At 58.0% G+C, this 19190-nt stretch overlaps 1 protein-coding gene across 2 annotated transcripts in view; it reads left to right on the top strand.

Annotated features, from left to right (window-relative positions):
* Positions 1-19190, top strand: part of RAI1 (retinoic acid induced 1) — a 117622-nt gene that overhangs the window by 51390 nt on the left and 47042 nt on the right. The window lies entirely within an intron of this gene.

Genomic DNA, 19190 nt, shown 5'->3' with positions numbered 1-19190 from the left:
CCCCCACTTACGGGGCCTCGACACCTGCCAGCCCAGGTCTTGACCTCATCCTTGTTCCGGGCACAAGAGATAGAGACAGCCAGAGAGAGAGGGAACACAAGCAGGGGGAGTGGGAGAGGAAGAAGCAAGCTCCCAGCGGAGAAGCCTGATGTGGGGCTCGATCCCAGGACCCTGGGATCAGGCCCTGAGCCGAAGGCAGACGCTTAACCGCTGTGCCACCCAGGCGCCCCAAGGGAAGTGGGTTTCTGAATCCCTGCAGCATCTGCGCCAGACAGGGAGACCTTTCTGGAGCTACCATGGGCATTTCCAGATACAAGCCGGGACATTTCCAGGGATGGAATGTTTTTAGAACATGAGACGTGGCACTTCCAGGGACAGGACGAGGACATTTCTAGAGAGGAGATGGAAAGCATTTCTGGAGGAGGGACGGATTTGAAAATGAAATGGCATTTTGGGAGATAAGTATGAACATTTCTGGAGATAGGGGAGGGCATTTTCTGGAGTAAAGATGAAGCCGTTCTGGATTCCAGACATTGTTAGAGATGAAACATTTCTGGAAATGGACTATTTCTAGAGATAAACTGTAGTACCTTTGGAAAGGGAGTGTTTTTGAAGAAGATGCAGGAGTATTTCTGGGAATAAAATAGGGCATTTCTGGATTTGAGGTATTTTTGGAGCTGAAGTGGAACATCTCTAGAGATGGGATGTGATATTTCTGGAAGTGGAACATTCTTGGAGCTAAGATGGAGCCTTTATAGAGAGCACTGGCATTTGTGGAGATGGATTATATTTGAAGATGAGAGAGGATTTCTGGAGATAAGATGGAACATTTCTGGAGATGGAACGTTCTGGAGCTGGAAATTTCTGGATTCAAACCAAGCATTTCTGGAGAGGAAATTTGTCATTCTCAGAAAAGGATGGAAGATGGGATATTTCTGGAGGTCGTGTTTTCTGGAGACGAGGGGGCCGTTGCTAAAGCTGGCTGTGTGCCTCTTGAGGAGTGTGTGGGGAGCGTCTCTCAGGAAGATCAGGAACACCCCCCTACCTGTGACCCTTGTTTTGCACAAGATGGGCCTGATGTCCAGAGGGGAGGCTCCTGCCCAGGCCTACTCTTCCTGTGAGTGGCAGAGCAGGCCTTCTGGGGACCTTTCCAGAGCCATCCCCTCCTTCAGGCCTGTGCTGGAATCCTCCCCAAGGGAGGCCAGAGCCCTCTCAGTCCTGTTCTTGGGGTCCCCACCCCCATCCTGGTGGGGCCCTGGCAGCCTCCAGGCTCACTGCAGGAACAGGCAGTGACTGAATGGTTAAATTTAATTTAATCCAATTTCTCTGGAGCCATCTGAGGCTTGCTCCCCAGCCCTCTCTGCCGGGAGCCCCCACCCTCTCTTGAGCCAGTATCTGCCCCCCCCCACCTTGAAGCAGCCCTGAGGTTGGCCTGGCTTCGGCAGAAGGAAAGGGGTGGGGGGGTACAAGGCTGAACATGGGTGAAGGCCCAGGTCTCTGCTCCAGCCCAGGCTGACTGGGGTTGGGGGGGGCGGGAGGTGTGCCAGGCTACCTCCCCCCCCAACTTCAAGGAAGCGGCTATAGAGGCCTGTCGCCACTTGAGCCGGCCTGGAGCCCCGGAGTAATTATTTCTCTTCCTTAATTGAAATTTCAGCCTCAGTGATCCTGCCTCAGAAGTGTGAGGTGGGGGAGGGTGCCTGGTGGGGTGGGAGAGGGCGGGGAGCCCCCTTCCCTGCCCCCAGAAGGCGGGAGGCAGCACCAGCCTCCAGGCCCCAAATGCTGGTGGTGGGCGTGGGGGTGGAGGGAGCTGGGGGGTCAAGGGTGGCCATTGCTTCAGGCCAGTTATGGCAAACTGCAGATAAAAAGCTGAACCTTTCACCTGGCGGGTGGGGAGAAGGTTGAGAGGAAGAGGATGGTGGGCCTGGGGCAGGTGTACGATTGGGGGCAGCCTGTGTTGAGGGGTTCTGAGCCAGGCTATCGTGAAGGAGCGGGCAACTGGGGGGGGGGAGCCGCTGCCACCTCCCAGATCTGGCATGGGTCTGGGGGGGGGTCCTGGGGGGCTGTGACTCAGGCAGAGCAGGCCCAGTTCCTGGTTCAGGGCGGGGTGAGGCAGCTGGCCTGGTGGGGTGGGCTGGGCTGTGGCTGGTGGGGGCTGAGGAGGCTGTTTTCCCAGCTGCGGTCAGGCTGGGCGGAGCATCCGGGCTGGGCGCTGGGTCACCGTGCACACAGACACACACACTCTCTCTCTCTCTCTCTCTCTTCTCCCTCCCGCCCCTTCCTCTCCCTCTCTCTCTCTCTCTCTCTCTCTACCTGGGTGGTCCCTGCTACCCCACAGGGCCTGGGGCCTGTCTGCTGGTAGAAGCAGAGGACTGGGGAGGGGGGGGCCAGTAGGAAGCAGGGGAGGGGAGCCATGGGCTCCAGACAGGCCAAGGGTCCACCCCTCCTTGAGCTTCTGAGGGGCAGCTCCAAAGTGTTCAGGCTAAATGTATAGGCTTCCAGCTTCTACCCACATTTGTCCAGACTCAGGCCAACCCTGGGCCCCATCACAGAGGAGCAACTGTGGTCGTCCCTGCCTCCAGGCCCTGGTGCTTGCCATCAGGGTCTCAGGATTTCCCAACTGGGAAATGGGATTTGTGGTCAGCTTGACGGGGGTTTTCAGGGTTGAAATAAGCTGCCAGGTGCTCAGGGCTGCAAGCCCAGGCTGTCCCTCTGAGCAGGCCCAGGCTGGCAACCCTGCACGCAGTAGGAGCTCAGGGAATAGGACAGCGATGTCATCAGTGTTGTGACCGAGATGGTGTTTTCCCTGCACCCAGCAATGGCTGTCAGGGGAGCTCCCTGCCCGGGGCCTTCTCCACCCCTGGGTGGACAGGTTCTGTGACAAGAGAGACTAAGGCCTTTTGGAGTAAGGACAGGGTGGGGAGAGCAATCAGGAGGTGGCTGCCTCTTCCACACACGCGGCTCCCACGCGCACACACTGGACGTCACACATCCATTAAGAGCTCTCTAGAAAACCCATTGAGGTGAGAGCCGCGCTCTGCAAGGCCATGTCAATGCAGCTCGCCTGACCCCTGGAGAGCAAAGCTCGCAGCCCATCTTGGGGGGGGTGCGGCGGGGGGGGTTGTGGCAGCCCTCCAAGGAGAACAGGGACAGAGGAAGATGCATGGAAGGGACAAGTCAGTCCCAGGAGCTGGGGAAGGGAAGAAGGTGCCACCGCATTTGTGGTCGTTTGCTTAGAGAGCGAGGAGGACAGACACAGGGAGAGACGGGGACACCAGAGACAATCTGGCAGCAAGATGGGGGGGGGGGGGCTTGGAGCCTGAGCTTGACCCAGCTGCGGAATGTCTACTGCTTGACCTCTGCCTGGGGCGCTTGGGGAGCTCTGTTCTGGCTCAGCTCCAGACATCTTCAATACCTGCCCCTTCCCCTGACCTCCCGCCGCCACAGTGGCCTCCCTTGCCCCACTGCTTGGGGATTTTGAGGCCTTAAGCCACCTCCCTCCAGGAGCTGGGCTGGGTTCTCCCGACAGTGGGGGGTTGGAGGGGACTGGAGCAGCAGCGAGGGCACCCCAGAGGCCACCTGGGGTGGCTCCCAGGCGCCAGTCCAGCCCCGTCAGTCGGGCTGCTGAGCCGACCTTGTCACCCTGGGTCCAGAGAGAGGGCAGCCCCTCCCCCACGCGCACAGAGCCGGCAGAGCTGACAGGACTCACCTTACACGGGGTGCAGATAATTCCCTCTCTCCACTGGGGGGAAGCAGGAAGCCTCCCGATGCCAACCCTCCACTGCCGCTGGCATCCCAGAGGATGTGGGGATCGCTCACCCGCGTGGGTCAGACCCCATTCTGCTTTGGTGTCCGCCTAGAGCCTTGGGAGACCCTTCAGGACGTCTGCGTTTAGGAGCGGGTGCGTGTGCGGACACACAGATGCGCGCCTTTGCAGTCCTGTGGCCCGGGGCTTCCAGCTCCCCCTCCATCCAGAGGAACCCTGGGTCCCAGGGGCCAGTGCTGTGCTCTCTTCCTCTGAAACACCTTCCCGAGGCTCAGAGCCCTCACATGGCTGCCCCTGGAGAATTGGGGTCACTGTCCCCCCAGATGCTCCGCGTCCACCCTGTTGGAAAAATGGGATGTCCCCTCTCAGCCCTGAACATGGCCAGCTGGGGGAGGGACCTGTCAGGAAGGCCCCGCCAGAGAGTGGAAGAACTTGCACCAGGCCACATGGTCCATCGGTGGTGGGGCTGGGATTCGAACCGGCCTCCACAGACCCCAGCTCCCGGGGAAGAGAGGTCCAGGCAGCACAGGCCTGTGGGACAATGGTATGTTTTGTATTTATTTCTGACCCCCACCCCTTGGCCCACCTTGGCAGGCCTCAGGGCACACCCTCTCTTGGTTTTCCCCCAGAACAAAGCGGCCTCTACTAGGCATGCCAAAGTGGAGGCTTCAATCAGAGCCGGTGAAAGGGAACTCCATCTCCGCCTTTTGTTACTCAAGGAGGGAGTGTGGGGAGTGGATTTGCCCTTGAATGGGGAGACAGGGAGACTAGGCTGGGGGTGGGGGGTGCGTGCTCCAGGATAGGGCAGGGGCAGACATACCTGCGACCAGACCTCTCCCTACCCCGCTAGGTGGTCATTTTAGTATTCAGCGCACACACACGCGCTGTCACACACACGCACACTCAGATGCACTCACACGTGTCACTCCCATCTTCCCCACCACCCTCTGAGGTCCCCTCCAAGCCAGGAAGCAGAGAAAAAAAGAAGGAGAAAGGGAAGAAGAAAAAGAGAGATTAGTGGGAAGAAAATCCGCTTCTGGAGTTACCTTAGTTACCAGCTCTAATGACTCGTGGGGCGGCTCGGCCACCTTCCTGTGCAAGAGGACCCTCCCTCCCAGACCCCTCCATCACCCCATTAATAAGATGGGGCCCTTGTTCCCGAGTTCTTCAGCAGAAAGGGAAGAATCAAGGACTTTTCAATAAGAGAGAACTCCCTGGGTGGTTTTGAATAGTTGCTTTTTGTGTGGCAGCGAGGGACTGGTCCTCTCCTCGGCGCCCTGCCCTGCCCTCCTCCCTCCGCTGCTCCGTCTGGAGCCGCCTGCTCTGGGGTCTCCAGATGGATGAGCTGCTTTCTCGGGAGCCCGGTCCTTTATTGTTCCTGCCTTTCCCTCCTGACACCCTCGGCTTAGCAGAGGCCACGGGCGTCCTTTGCATCTCAGGAAAGCTCGAGAATCCCCAAGGTGATTCTAAAAAGGCTTAAACCCGGGGAGTGGGGCTCAGCGTGGAGCACCTGGTCCCAGTCCTGTGCTGGGGAAACAAAGGCACGGTCCCCACATCTCCGCCAAGCTCACGGCCATTGCTTCGGTGCCAGGAGAAGGGGCGTGAATGGAGGCGAGGCTGGCCAAGGGGAGATGACGGTGGAAAAGGAGAGAGACAAGCAAATCCGTTTTATCAGACGCTGCATATCTTAGGAAAGCACATTTCAGCTCTTTTGGCTTTTGGCAAGCTGGTCCTACCCTTTAATTTTCTAATAAAAAGGAATTACGTTTGCTGAAAAGGCAGTAACCAGCTTCGTGTCAGTGTCTCTTGTAGAGACCATAATTCCCATCTTGGGTGCCTGCCGGCTCAGGGCTAGGGGGTGGGCTCCTGCGTCCAAAGGTGATGCCGTACAGGGGCCAAGGGGCAGGGACACTGAGGCAGATGGCGGGCAGTGCCATTTGGCTTTGCCCTGCCTACCCTGCCCTGGGCTGTCCACCCCCAGCCTGGCCTCAAGCTGTGGTTCCAGGCTCCCCACCAAGGCCCCAAGACTCATAGCAGACACTTAATAAATATTTGTGGCATGAATGAATGCATGAATTCGTATTGCTGAGGCCTGGGGTAGCTGGCAGGGTGCTCTGAGGGTCGGATCTTTGTCGAATGAATGAACGCATGAGTGCATGCATGAATCCGTGCTCTCCGGAGTCTGAAGTCACCTATCTGGAAGGACTTACCAACCCTGTACCGCTCCCTGCCCCCTTCCCCCCAACCACCCCTGGCACTGAACTCGCTGGAAACTTGCCAGAAATCATCTTTTTAAAAATATGTGTTTTTTTTTTTTTTTTAAGACAAAACAGAAGTATGTAAAGTTGGAAGTGCATGTCCCCACAGCTCTATCCCTGAGTCCCCAGAGTCAGAGGCTGGGGCCCCATCCTTTAGCCCTTCCTCCTGTCACTGGGAATTCTGTGCCTTACGCCCACTTTCGGGTTTCCTCCGGGGGGACCCTTTGGCACACACTATTCTGTAGCCCTCCTCGGTCATCCCCCTGCCCGCTTGCCAGCCTGGGCCACAGGAAGCACGCAGTAGGGCCTTATGTAAGTGTCCTGTCTCTGCGGGGTGGACACGGGGACAGCGTGTTTTGCTGTTACAAATACCTTCATTCCAGTCCCAGTTTTCAACAAGCGCACGTAGTCAGAATACTTACCACAGGTGGGCACATGGTAACTGGTAGCCTTTGTGATTTGGAAGGAATCTGTGCTCCGTTCCATGCCCCAAACATCTCTTGTACCCCTTCTGTGTGCCAGGGACCCCCCGGTTCCAGAAGGGTGAGGAGCCCCTCCCCCCAGCAACAACATCGAGGAGCCCAGCTGCCCTGCCCCCCAGCAGCCTGGGCACTGTCAGACTGATTTATGCCGCTGGAAATGCCAGGGCACGTAGGAAAGCAGATCTCGCACACAGCATCCTTTCTGGGGCTGACCCCAGTGTAGAGGTGTGGAGGCAGCCCCCTCCTCCCCCTCCCTGCCCCACATCCAGCTCCCAGGCACCATGCCACTGCACTTCAGCCCGCAGACGTGGGAGCAGCCTGGGGCTCATCTGGCTGGGCATTTGGGAAGAGACACACAGAAAGGCCCAGCATACCTTCTCTGGGCCTGTCTGAATCACAGCCCCTGGGGGTGGTCAGGAAAGGGAACTATAACAAGCCCCTCGGGGACCGCTGTATGCCAGCCAGGACAGGGAACCAATACAAGGTGTAGCAATATCAGGGACATCTTTTAGGCTGGCCAGGGCCTGGTCCTTTCTGCAGCTGGGCAACGGGAGATCTCATGGACTGGAGATGGGGAGGGGAAGGGAGATGGAAGTGGGAACCGGTGAGGGGACCAGTGGGAGATGTTGCTTCCTAAGATTCTGGTTTGGGCAGTGAGATAGGTCACCTTTGTGTCCCCTGAACAGTTCTTGGCGTACAGTGAATGCTTAAGAGACTTAGCTTATAGACATGAGTGACTTTGGATGGTGGCGCTTATGTCTATGCTGACTTTAGGGTCCCAGTGGGACTGCCAGGATCAACCCCTCTTTCTCACTGACAGCCTACTTGTCTGCGGGGGGACCCAGTTGCAGTCTGGGGTATCATGGGTTTCAAGTTTCCCATGGTTCAAATGCCAGCCCTCTGCCCTGGATGACCTTCCCTGCACTGAGCCTCTGTTGGCTGTTCTGTAAACTGGGCGGGATCATCTTGGCACACCCAAGGTGGCCATGAGTGGTAGCAGCCAAGGAGGAGAGCCCCTGCACAGAACAGAGTCCATACCAGGTGATTTCCCCAGGGTGGCCTTGATGTGGTTTTCATTCCAAATCATTTTTTAATTACAAAAGGAGAGACACGATGGTTGTAAGTAGAAAAGGAAGAGACGTTGGAGGGACATGAATAGGTCAGAGTCCCTCTGCACAGAGGTTTTCTTGGAGGCCAATACTTTTCCTCCTCTAATGTGGGCCCTTCGATTGTGTGTGTGGGTGTGTGTGTGCGCGCGAGCATTTGTGCGCGGGCACACACACACTTAAATCTTCATAGAGCACCTACTGTGTGTGAACCCCGAGCATTTAGAGACGACTCAGACCCCGGCTCTGCCTTTAGGGGGCGCTCTGCGTCCTGTTGGGGAGACTGGAACCTGATAAATTAGCCTTTGATGGGGAGCCCGCTGTAAGAAGATGAGGTAAGGGGGGGGCACAAAGGTAGGAGTTAACGATGGCTGGCGGGTCGGATGGGGAGCAGGAAGGGCTTGGCGGGGCCGTGGGGTTTGCACTGGGCCTGCACACACGTTTGGAAGGGTTTGCAGAGAGAGGGGAGCAGGAAAAGCCCTCAGGGAGAAGGAGGGAGGGAGGGGGCTGGGGACGGTCGGGCTTTGGGATCCCGGCGGGACTGCCAGGGTCGGCCGCTGCGTGCGAAGCCCCCGTGAGGGCCTGGCGGCGGCGCGCAGCACGTGTGTGCTGGGGCCGGGCCGGGGGTGGGGGCGGCGCGGGGGCGCGGGGGGCCCGGACGCCTGGGCCGGAGTGTCTGCTTCCGTCTGTGAGTACCAGGAGCCGCCGCAGCTTTGATGCAGGGAAGTGAGCCGGGCCGGTGTGTGTGTTTGAGGGCGGCCTCCCTCCGGCAGAGCTTGCCCGAGGGCGAGGGGGTCAGGGTGCCCCCGGGGGCGGGGGCGGGGGCGGGGGCGGCGCAGCGCCGGGGGCCGGGACGTGGCCGGAGGGGAGGGCGGGGCGGCGGCGGCGGTGGGAGCGGCTGTGCCGGCGGCGATTGGACGCGGGCGGGGAGGGCGGGGCCTGGGGCGAGTGCCGGGAATGGCCGGTGCGCGGCTCCTGACGTGGGCGGGCGCGACGTGGGGCGGCCGGGCCCGCGCCGCCTTCCTCCCCGGGCCCGGGTGGGCTCTCGGCTCGGGGAGCGCCTGGCCCTCAGGCCCCGGGCCCCCTTTCCGGGCAGCATGCCCTCCACCAGCGCCTGGCAGAGCCGCGCTGCACACAGCAGCGGGCGGAGGCCTTTGTGCTTTCCAAGTCCTCCTCCGGGGACGCGGGTGCTGACCGAGCCGGCAGATGCCCCGCTGGTGCCGCCGCCGCCACCCACCACCCTCTGACGCTCAGCTGCTCCCCAGAAAGAAAGACCTTGTCACAAAGGGAGGGAGGGAGAGGACGCGCTTCCGCGACGCAGCCCATCTGGGAGCCAACGTTATTTTCCTGATTGAAGGAAACATCTGTTCCTGCCTCTCCTTTCAGAGAGAGGCGGGCAGCCGACCCAGGACGAGGGAAGCCGCCGGGCTCGTCCCTGGCTCTGAGCAGGAGGCTGGAGAACGTGGCTGAGCCCAGGACCTCCGTCCTAAGGGGTTTAAAACAAGCCACCACCATTCTCTGCCCAGTTTCCACCCACCTGCTGCCCCCTGGCCTGCCTGCCTGGCTGCCTCTGTCCCTCGGTGGACTTCTGGTCAGCTGCTTCCACCACCCCCTAGATGCCCGCGGCTATCACCGCCTCCCCTCAAGTCCAGGGGCTCCTGGGGCAAAAACTGTAGCCTCCCCCCGAGTGCCATATGTGTTTATCGAGGGACCCCTTCATTATTTCTCACACACACACAAGCCATGTTTTTGAAAGATACGGCTGCCAAACAAACTGCATTTATTACATAATGATTAATTCATTGCCCCCATTTCTTATTAATCAAAGACATCCATAACTGCCTATCCGAGCTTTGGGTGGGGGAGATAGCCCGCAGGGCCTCGAGCTGACAGCCTTCTGGCCCAGAGCAGGGGCACTGCTAGATTTCTGTCGCTGTGGCCTCGTTTGGGTAAATGCACGGTACCCCTGAGGTTTCTAGAAGAAATAGAGACAGCTCATGGACCCCCCACATATCACCTCTCCGAGGCCCTGGGGCCACCTGGGATGTTTTATCACCCCCTCTCCAGCCAGCTCTGAGCTCAGGCTGGCTGCTTGGCACTTGGCCACTGGCTGACCGACAGCTTCGCAGAGGATGAGGGAGAAGGAGTAAGCTTGTCCGCATCCCTGGAAGCTGCCATTAGTGGCAGCCGGGGAAGGAGATGGGAGCCTGGGCTGAGGTCAGGACTGCTCCGGGCAGAGCTGGAGGGCAGCTGACAGAGCACTGTCCTGGCAAGCTGGTCCTGGGCACCGAGGCGGAGAATATTGGGGTCCCAGGGCATTTGAGGTGCTATCCTCTCACCTCCCAGGGGCAAATCAAGCTTGTGTTTTTAGTTCTTGGAATACATGAGGAGTCTGAGGTTGGGCCAGTGCCATCTACCCCTTTACCCTCTCATCCAGCATCAACTGTGTGACCTGGCATCCTCCAGGAATGTCCCTGACCTCAAGGTGTTCACAGTCTAGTGGGGATACAGGCAGATGCCCAAATAAGTCATTGCTACCCTGTATGGTGTCAAGCCACGGGTTGCCCAGGAAGGCAGGAAGCAACGAGAAGGCACATACCTAAACCGGGCCGTGTGGTCAGGGAAGCCTTCTTGGAAGAGGCGCCATTGCTAAGTGTCATTGGTTAATTTTTTTTTTTTTGTCTGCTTTTTAAATAACTGCTTTGTGCCACATGCCATTAGGTGCTTTTCACATACGTTGTCGTGTTTAATTTGCACCAACAACCCCATGAGGTAGGAAATAGCTTCCGCATGTTCTCGATGAGTAAGCTAAGTATCAGAGGGGAGGTTGCTTGGCCAACTCACTCAGCCAGGATTAGAACTCCAAGTGGTTCTTAAAAGATGGCAGAAAAGATGTTAGGGGATGGGAGGTGAGTCTGGCATGCCTGGCAGAAGAAACAGCAAATGCAAAAGCATGGCAGTGGGAGCCGCTGGGGCATGAGGGTGTATAATGCTAGAGTAAGGAGAGGGGGCCTTGAGTCATGGAGAGCCTTGCATGCTGGCAGCAGAGAGCTAGGGAGCCACAGCAAGTATGTGAGTTGGGGCGACGTCCCACTGCAAGGGGTTTCCAGTGGTCTCACTGGGGGCTCCAGCTCCGAGGCAGACCTCCCGTGCCCGCACCCCCCGCCTGCCTGTCTCCTTTTCGTTACCTGGCGATAGACATACATCCCAGATCTGGTATGTCTTTTTCCCTGCTTCTGACCTCAGGAGACAGCAGTCAGGCTGGCATCAAGCATCAGGGAAATGCCCAACACATCAGCCCCCCGGGGGCCTCCTGGACCTCTCCACAAATCCTGCAATGCCCATCTCAACTGTCCCTGTCCATAAAGAGGTTGAATGGCGGCCAGCATCTGCCCGTCAGCAGAGAGTTCCCGCTCTTAGCACCAGCTCGCTGCGCTGCCTCCAGGGACGGTCCTGCCCGCCTCCCCAGAGAGCGGGCACTTCCGCTGCTGCCTAATGGCTCTCCCGGCTGGAGACAATCCTTGATATTTAGCCCGCGTGGCAGGAGCCTTAATAGCAGCAACTCTCCCTCTCCGCTCCTGCCTCCTGAGCTCCAGAGACAGCTCTGCTCACCTTCTTCTGAGCTGACACCACCCTGCCCCCCCACCCCCGCCCCCAGGCGTCAGGCAGAGGCCTTCCTGCACACTCTGGGTAATATCCGGAATGAACAACCACCCAGCAGCATCTTGCCTGTGGTGTTTTCTCCTCTGAGATCCAGAGATGCCCTGCGAGAGAGTGTTATCGGTGTGGCCTCCATTTTAAAGATGAGAATACTGAGGCTCAGAAGGGAGCCACGATGAAGACAGATCATGTGGGCCTCATCTTTCCTCCTCTTGGTTCCAGGAAGTGGCCCGTGTTCCCTCATGCCTGCAGGACCTTCAGCACCACTGGTCTCTCTGCCTGGAGCTCTATCCTCCCTTCTCTCCCCTCTCTAAGATTCCATCTCGGGGAAGCCTCCACGTCCCAGTACCCCTGCCCTTAGAATTTACTAAGGATGGCCTTCTTCTGCACACTAAGGGAGCTCCACAAGGGGAGGACTCACCCCCTCTGTGTCCCTAGCACCCAGTATGGGACATACAGGCCCTCAAAAATATTTACTGAATGAGTAAAGGAGCAAATGGGTAAGTGAATCCTTGTGCTAGTTAGGATAAGGCTAGTTGCAGTAACAAACCCTAACATTTCTAGAAGTTTATTCTCCATGCATGAGGGTAGCGAGAGTTTCTGGTTGGTGGACGATTTCCTCCGTGGGGTGAAAGGTCTTAGCCTTCCCGTGTGACCTCACCACGGTCCTCACGCCTGGAATGGGTGCATCACTCCTACTCACATTCCACTGGCTAGAATTCAAGTCATGTGACCGTGCCCCGTTGCAAGGGAGGCTGGGAGATGTAGTCCAGCTGTGGCTCTGCAGCAGGATCTCGGTTCTGTAGACTTCAAAGCTTCCCGTTAGGGTTACTATATGAGTCTCTTTAACCACCAGAGCCAACCTTTACTGAGTCCTTCCCATGGTTCTAAGCGCTTTTCTCACATTGGCTCAGTTCGTGTGCATAACAACCCTGCCAGGAGGTATTATTATTGTCCCTGTTCACAAATGAGGAGGCTGGGGTTCAAATGCTCTGTGAAGGGGCAGAGCGGACTCAGGGACCCTGCCCTACGTCCTTCAAGTCTACCTGTCCGAAGCCCCTCCTGGAAACACACCACCGGTGTCCAGGGGAGACTCTCATTCCCAAGCCTCTGCACAGGTATTTAAGTAAGGAGGCCAGTGTCCAGAAGAAAGGAACTGTATGCAGACTGAGTGGTTGCTGGCTTCCCTTTGTCCTGGTCTGTGAAGGTTTTGACTTTCCCTGGGACAGAGGGTCCATCTCTCTGAGGGCTCAGCACTCTTCCATCATTTCAGCTGTCCATTTCTGGAGGGCTTCTGTTCCTCACCACCTCCCCTGCTCCAGGCCTGTGCCAGGCCCCACCTGTGGCTGGTGGGGTAAGGCAGGACTCGCCCTCCCACCCAGCTGGAAGGCACACACGTGGCTACCAACTATTGGCTGTCCACTCTGGGTTTTGTCTCCCAGCCCCTTATGATTGGCAGGTGCTCTCCTGCTGGCCTTTCTGCCACTTAGCAGCAGCCCCCCTGCCTCTCACCCCGTGCAGAGAAAGGACAAATACCCCTGGTGGGAGAGCTGCAGGGGGATGTCGGTCAGTGCTATGATCGGGTCTGTATGGAGGATAGCTCTGGGGGATGGCATCCTCCCAAGCCAGGTAGCCCAGGCTTCCCGGAGCAGGTGACATTTGATTGTCCCTTGAAGGCAAAGGCGGTAGTTTGTCAGATTGAGACATGGGAAGGGCGTTCCAGGCAGAGATAACAGCTTGTACAAAGGCTGAGAGAGTCTGGCTTGGCTCCTGTCTCTGCATCTGCCCCTAGAGCCAGGTTTGTTGCCCAGACCAGTGACCCAGGTCCTTCCAACCTATGCTGAAGAGGGAATGTCTCCTAGTCTGTGGAGGAGGAGAGGAGGCATGGGAAAAGAAGAGGAAAGGTCCCCATGAAAGGAAGAAGGTGAGGTTGGAAAAGGAGCAAATACTGAGTAGGCTGAGCACCTGCTGAGGCCCTGACGGGGCCTGGATCTTTTTGCTGCCACCTCAGGCCTTGTCTCCTCTTCTCCCCTTGTTCACTCAGCTATGAACACGGTGGCCTGCTTGTTCTCCATCATGCACACTGATGCCTCAGGGCCTTTGCACTGGCTGTTTGCTCCAGCTCTGACGCCAGTGCTCTCACCACAGATAGCCATGCCCCTGATTTCCTCTCCTCTTTAGCCTTACCTCAAATGTCGCCTCTTAATGAGACCTACCAGATCATCCTATTTAAAACTACAAACCATCTGCCTCACATTCCCACTCTCCTTACTCTGTGTTTTCTGCAAAGCACTTAGTCACCTTCTAATGTCCTGTACACTTAATGTTTTTGCTTGTTGGCTGCCTCCGTCTGTCTCCCTGCCTCCCCACGGTAAAATCCTACCCCAGGGCCGGACTTTTTAAGTAAACTCTACCCCCAACGTGTGGCTGGAACACCACCCCAAGATCAAGAGTCGCATGCTCCACCCACTGAGCCGGTCAGGTGCCCCCGGATTTTTTGTTTTTAATCTTGTTCAGTAGTGGATCTCTAGCCCCTGAACACAGTTGGCGCTCAATAAGTGTTGAAATTAATGAGCGAGTTCAGCCCTGGGCAGACTGTGACCCCATTTCAATGACGAAGGAGTGGAGGCCCGGGGTCTCGCGGTCACGTGGTGGGGGGCGGCCCAACGTAGTGCGGGAGGGTTATCTGCCAATCTCTAGCATCCACCTCTCATTGTCGGAGGGCCGGTCCCACGACAGGGCGCGGGGCGGCGCGAGGGCGCAGGTAGTCATGGTTACAGCGCCAGGGACGCCTTGTATTTCCTGCCTTTTGTGTTCGCAAGAGCCCCAGCCCCCAACCCGGGCCGCCGTCCCTGATTAGCCGTCACGCTGCGGAGGGGCGGGGCGGTCCCAGGAGCCCCGCCCAGCCCCGGAAATGGGCGTGGTTAACCCGTGTGGGCGGGGCACCGAGGCAAGGCGTGTCACTCCTCAGGCGCGCGCGGCCGGTGATTAACAAGCCGGCGCGGGCGCGCGCGGCTGGAAAAGGGCGGGGCTTCCGGAACAGCAGCTCTGGGATCTTGGTTTGGGGGGTGAGTGCGCCATGATGGCGGCCCCCGACAAAGGGAGCCTCGTGCCGGCGGCTCTGCCTCTTGTAGTTTTCTCTGGCCCCCCCGGGGTCTGAGAATGAGAGGCCCGGCCCGACTGGGCCAGCACTTAGCGGTCCACCCCTGCTGACCTAGTGGCTGACCTGTCCCAGGGCTGACCACCATACTTAGGCGCTGGCCTGTTCCGCCCCTTCCCACCGTAGGGCCTTCGTACCCCATTCTCTCTTCCTGGACACTCTACTTCCCTTTCCCTGGCCCATTCCTCACTCCTCCTCAGGAAGCTTCCCGCGTAGACCACTTGCCCTGTTGTGCTTAACAGCTTGTCTCCCTTGCAATTGTACCTTTATTTGCACCAGACAGAGTGCCGTGGGGTGGAGGTGGGGCTGCCTCCGGCCTGGCACACAGTAGGTGCTCAATTTGTATTGTTGAATGAATCCATTCATCAGGCTGCCCCGAAGGCCTCCTTGGCAGGCCCAGTGCTGGATGCTGGGACTTGGGAGAAAGGGAGACAGATGTTCCTTCACTCCCAGACACAGAAGAGCTTGTGTCCAAGGCCAGGCCATGGGGTGAGTGTCTGGCCTGGACCCCAGGCCAGAGGAGCCTGGTTTGGTGTGTGCTGCTGGTGAATGGCCCACTGTGTTGGCCAGATGGGGAGCCCTGGGCCTGGCCCTAGGAGGCAGGCGTGAAACAGAAATGAGTTGGTGAGGGCTACTCAGCACACGTTGGGGCCAGAGACTCCCGGGAGGCCCAGCCGTCTGGCTTCCCCTTTGTGGAGTGCTAACCATGCCCTTCCCTGGCTTGATGGGGTGGGGGTGACAAAACCTCCACAGCTCTACCCCCACGGCACTCCGACAGCAGAAAGGTACTGAAGTCATGAAATCGCTTATACAGTTACCCATGGATGCCCTTTTTGGGGATTTGGTGGACTTTGGGGTATATCCGTTGTTCCCCACCAACACCAAAAGAAAAATACAGCATACAGCAGAGCCAACAACAAGAGAGTATTAAATCAGAGCTTCAGCAGCTTTGGAGTCTGTACCAGGGCAGGTTCAATCACAGATCTTAAGGGGTGGGGCCCAGGAATCATCCCTTTTTGAAGCCTGTGTGGTTTTGATGCTCAGAATCTTAAGTCCAGGGGCGCCTGGGTGGCTCGGTCAGTTAAGCGTCTGACTTGATTTCGGCTCAGGGTTGGCCTCTGACCTGGGCGTGGAGCCTGCTTAACATTCTCTCTCTCCTCCTCCCTCTGCCCCTCTTCCTCAGACATCCCCCCCCCCAAAAAAAGATGAAATCCTTAAAATAAAAATAGAATCTTAAGTCCAATTTTTGAGAAATGGAATGACAAATGTTTATGTCCTGAACACATTCAAACTGCTTCCCAGGCTCCAGCGAGACCCCTCTACCACTCTTTATCCCAGACCCCGGGCCCAGATTCAAGTCTGCACTCCATGAACTCTGAACCCTTTGGGAACTGGGGGGAAAGTTCTGCATTGTCTTTAGAAAAAATGTGCCTGTGTACCCACATACACACACACTTTGCATTTGATTTCAGGAAGTTCTCACACCTGGCTGGAGTGGTCTGAAAAGCAGGAGAGACCTGTTTGGGGAAAGGCCTCCATCCTGACACTCACCTGAATCTAGGGCCAAAGGACACAGTTGTATGGGTTGTACATTGCACAAGGGTTCCTGGTAGAAATCCAGCTTGTACTCCACTAGCTAAGGTGTGCAGCCCGGCGCCTGGGGTGACTTTCCCTGTGTTGTACAAAGGCATCATATAACATACCCTAACCCCATCTTCCCTTACACTCCTGCCTCCCATGACAACTCAGGTTAGTGGCACTGATGAAGTTGTAGAAATTATGCACATTGCTGACTAGAAGACCTTCCATAGCAACAAATGACCCAGCAGCCCTTACCCACTAACACTTGGTTCCTGGTGCTTCTAGAATCCTGGGCTTTTACTGGGCACTGGTTGGATGCTGCCCACGGGCTTCACTTGGGATAGGAAAATGGTCAGGACAGCTGGGCCTGTGTCTCAGCGGAGTTGGGAGGAGAATAGTAGGTAGGGAGCACCTAGTATGTAAATATTTACTTAGTTGACATGAGTGACTCATCGGGTCCATTCTATACATCAGGAAAACTGAGGCTCTGAGGTAGCTGGTCATTGGGGGTAGAGAAGATCTACTTATCTGGGGGAGACCTGATGAACAAAAACTCTGGAGTGGGGCAGAAAGGAGGCCAAGGAGGGGGAGAGGCAGTCTCTCGGACCATGCCCGACCACACCTCACACTCTGCAGCCAGCCTTCTGGAAGCCTTCCCTGACCTTTGGACTGGTTAGAGGCCGCCTCGGGGCTCACACAGCCCGGGCTTTCCTGTCACAGTGCTGCCACCCTAGTTTGGCAGGCCTGTTTATGCACTGTCTCCCCAACAGCCTGGCAGCACCCCAGCGCTGAACTGAGAGTCCTAGACACAGGGCCTGGCACACGGTGTAAAATACAGCTTTGTTGAATGGATGAGAGATAAGTGGCTCGTGAAGTGGGTTCAAGGCTCCGAGCAGCTTGGCTTCTGGACCACCATAGGAGAAGGCCTGGCAAGCGGGGTTGGGGAGGGCGGTAAGACTGGGCGGCCCGGGGTGGGAGGAGCTGGAGCAGGAAGACAGGCTCAGGCCTGGGGTTAGACGGACAGGCCAAGGGGAGCATCGGGCCCCGGAGCCGACTTGAAGGGTGAGTTGGCGTTTCCTGTTTGCCAAGGTCCCCGCGGCCACCGTCAGTGACCTCCCATCCCAGCTCAGCCTGTGGGAGGGCAGCAGAGCCCAGACAGGGAAGCTCGGGGAGGCCAGAGGCTGCCAGACACTAAAGCAGAGCTCTCCACACCGGGGTCCTGTCTACTGGAGACCCTCAGACCCTCCCCACCTACAGGCTGCACACAGCCTCCTCAGGGATCCCTGCCCTCTGGGGACTAAAGATGTCGAGGGTCCTGATCACTTAAGTCCCCCTCCTCAGGCAGCACTCTCAAGCACCATCAGTCAGGGTCCCCACCAACAGGGGTGCTTTCCTGAGCCAGGAAAGGGGGCACCCCCGACCCCCGATCTCTTCTTCCCTGCTCATGCCTCCTAGCCTGGGCCTAGCCGTGCCATGCCCCCAGCCCTTCACCCACAGATAGGACTGAGTCACTTCGTGGCTCTCTGAACAAAGCCCAGCTCCTAACCCGGCACCTGGCACTCCACAGACCTGCCCCCCAGCCTCTCGGGCAGATAATAATCAGTGTGTCTCTTGGGGTGCCCTCCAGCTGAAGACCGTGTCCCCAGCATGTGCCCCACAGGGCCTGGCTCAGAGGAGGGCCTTAGAGTATTCGGTGAGTGAGTGATACCCAGAGTTCCTGTATGGGCTGCCTTCCTGGAGGATTGGCCCGGGGGGGCCGGGCGGGGTCTGGCAGAGCAGGGCTTCTCTGCCAGGCAGGGGGGCAGGAGGCCTTACCTCCCAGGAAAAGCCTCTGCCTTGGGGCTCTCCGTGCCCCCAGTCCTTGCATGAGTCCCAGCTGTTCTGGAGCGTCAGGAGGGCCAGGGCCGCCTCCATTTGCGGTGTGGGTGATTATTTAAGAGCCTGTGGGGTGAGTCTGTGTGTCCTGGCTCCCCTTGGGATGGGAGCTCCGGGGTCCCCACTTGAGGGCACTCTGGAGCCTGGGACACCTAAGAGCCCAGCCAGGGACTGGCGTGGGGGCGCCTGGAGACGCCTGAGTGCAGCAGGAGTGAATGAGTGAGGGGATGAAGAATTGCCTGGGGGGGCAAGCCTGTGACTGTCCCCATGCCCTTGCACCCGGCCGCTGAGGCCCATGCTATCAGGCCAGCCCTGGTTTCTGCGAGGGCTCAGGAAGGGCCCCACGCACACACAGAGGCAGTGTTCGTTCCTTCCTTCCTTCCTTTACGCATTCAGCTCAGCGCCTGGTGAGCACCTGCGGTATGCCAGGCTGTTCCAGGGGCTAAGGGCACAGTGGTGGTCAGCACACACACAAACCCTTGTCTGTGAAGCGGATGTGTGAGTGGGGGGCCCTGAAAAAAGCAGGCGAGCCAGTCAGTGATGAAGCAGAGACGTGGGATAGGGGGCCGGGCGGGGGGTGGCTGCTGTGGAGTCGGTCAGAGCAGGCCTTACTCTCTGGGGTGAGGGGCTTAGCAGGGATGTGTTCTGGTCACGGTTATGGTCATTGTTATTAACGGCATGCCCACAGCTCTGCAAAGTTTGTGTGCCCTCGCGTGCTGCCCCAAGAGGGTGTCTGTGGGGGACAGGGTGTTGCTCTCCTCCTACGGGCCCCATGTCTGCTTGGGGGTCTGCACCAGGCCTGTGCTGTATGCAGGGCAGCGGATCCCTGCAGGGGGACATGGAGGCCAGGGAGGGCCAGGGTTCTCCCGTCTGCTTGGAGTGGTGGTCAGTGCGGGCTCCTGGATGTGCTCAGGGCTTGAAGAATGAGGCAGGAGGACACGGAGCCCACGTTTGTAAGTGGGAGATGACATGACTTTTGGGGACAGAGCTGTCGGGATGAGGGGGTCTCATCTGGGTGTTGGGACCCCCAGGCACAGTTTCTCTGGCCCAGAGACCGGGGTCTTGGGGACTCAGGGAGGGGAGAGCCCATCCAGCTGCTGAATCAGGAAAGGTTTCCTAGCCTGGGGTAAGAGGCCAAGGAGGGTTAGAAGAGGCAGGAGAGATGAAAAGAGCAACGTGGGCAAAGGCTTGGTGGGAAAGCCCAAAGGGAAGGCACCCTCTCTAAAACCAGCTCAATTTGGGGTCACCTCAGCAGGGGAGTGGCCTTGCCACGCGGTCGGGGGGGGGGGTGTGGGCGTGTGCACG

The sequence above is a fragment of the Ursus americanus genome, chromosome 14 (genome assembly GCF_024610735.1).
Source record: "Ursus americanus isolate L20-20 chromosome 14, mUrsAme1.1.p, whole genome shotgun sequence".
Lineage (NCBI taxonomy): Eukaryota > Metazoa > Chordata > Mammalia > Carnivora > Ursidae > Ursus > Ursus americanus.
Note: the sequence above shows the minus strand (reverse complement) of the source record. Positions and strands in the feature narration are given on the sequence as shown.